Genomic DNA, 1,659 nt, shown 5'->3' with positions numbered 1-1,659 from the left:
CATCTGCGAACTTCACTATGGAGTTGGAGCTGAACTTGGCCACACAGTCGTGTGTGTAGAGTGAGTACAGCAGGGGGCTCAGAACACAGCCCTGGGGGGACCCGATGCTCAGGGTGATGGTGTTGGAGGTCTGACCCCCCACCCTGATCGCCTGGGGTCTTTCGCTCAGAAAGTCCAGTACCCAGGCGCTCAGGGCGGAGCTCAGACCTAGCTCGATCAGCTTGTCCACCAGTCTGGTGGGGACTATGGTGTTGAACGCTGAGCTGTAGTCAATGAACAACAGTCTCACATAGCCCCCCTTCTGACGGTCAAGGTGCGAGAGCAGTGTTGCAGTGCTGGTATCACTCGGTATAACGCCGTGATACCTCACTCACTGAGGCTGAAGTACGCGCAATCGCTTTTTACATGGCATTATCCAACCGGACTCCCGGAGAAGCATGCAGCTGCAGAGCCGCAGAGCCAGCGGCGCTCTCTGAGCCGCGCGCTGACGGCCGCGCTGTGAGGCAATAGTATCCAGCTGCAGGACGAGAGCAGCCAAAAAAAACTGTGCATGCGTAAACGCGTGGAGCGTTTGACCTACTGTCAATTTGCCACTGCACCACTGTGCGAGAGGGTGCTGTGCAGTACCTGGGAGACCGCGTCGTCGGTGGACCTGTTTGTCCTGTATGCAAATTGCATAGGGTCCATATCACTGGGGAGGGAGGCACAAATGTGGTCCTTGACCAGCCTCTCGAAACATTTCATGACCACAGAGGTGAGTGCCACCGGTCTGTAGTCATTTGGACATGCTGGGGAGGGTTTCTTCGGCACAGGGATGATGGTAGACCTCTTGAAGCAGGCAGGGACCACTGACTCCGCCAGTGATTGATTGGAGGTGGTTGGGGGGGGGGGGGGGCCGGGGGGCACACTGTATAAACAAGTAACACTGTACATTGAGGGGGGGGGGGGGAGACACTGTACAAACAAACACAATTGTACATTGAACTATTGACAAAACCATACTAGGTAAATGACTGTACATTGGAGGGGGTTGGGTTAGGATATTTACAGGGGCCAGTGTTGAATTGATTCACATCTGCATTAGTGAGATCCATGCCAAGGCACAATAGGCCTTATTCTCATCGACTAATCGGATTAGGTTTTAATGCAATATGTGGCAGGAGTCCATAATGTTACACCTTCTGTAGGACATGATGGGGGAGGACTTTAACCCAGCATGCACCAGCAGAGGTCCTCATGGGACCGTGGCCTACAGGGGGCCATGGGTAGGTGGTCGTGTGTGTCTTTTCTCTGCCCCCATGTCAAGCCCCCATTTTGAAGCCATTATGATCCATCTCTGCCCTCAGATCAAATGGTTTAGTTCCACGATGTCTTTTCATTTCAAATAGCCTGGGCTGGACTCTTTGTTTGTCTCAACAAGCCATTGTTATATCCGGAGCACATGAAAATACCTTGACACTTCTCTGTATAACGGTATTGAGACGGGACACAATAGACCAAAGGCACATGGCAAGCGTTTAATTCCCAAGGATACAGCTCTCTCTGGTGGCTAAGGAATGCTATTGTTGCTGCTCTCACTGACTTCATATAGCTCCGTGAACTGAAGGGGCGCCCTTTGGAATAATTATTATTGCAGGGGCGGAAACGTGTCAATGGAAA

Source organism: Notolepis coatsorum (genome assembly GCF_963971535.1).
Source record: "Notolepis coatsorum genome assembly, chromosome: 15".
In the NCBI taxonomy this organism is placed as follows: Eukaryota; Metazoa; Chordata; class Actinopteri; order Aulopiformes; family Paralepididae; genus Notolepis; species Notolepis coatsorum.
Note: the sequence above shows the minus strand (reverse complement) of the source record.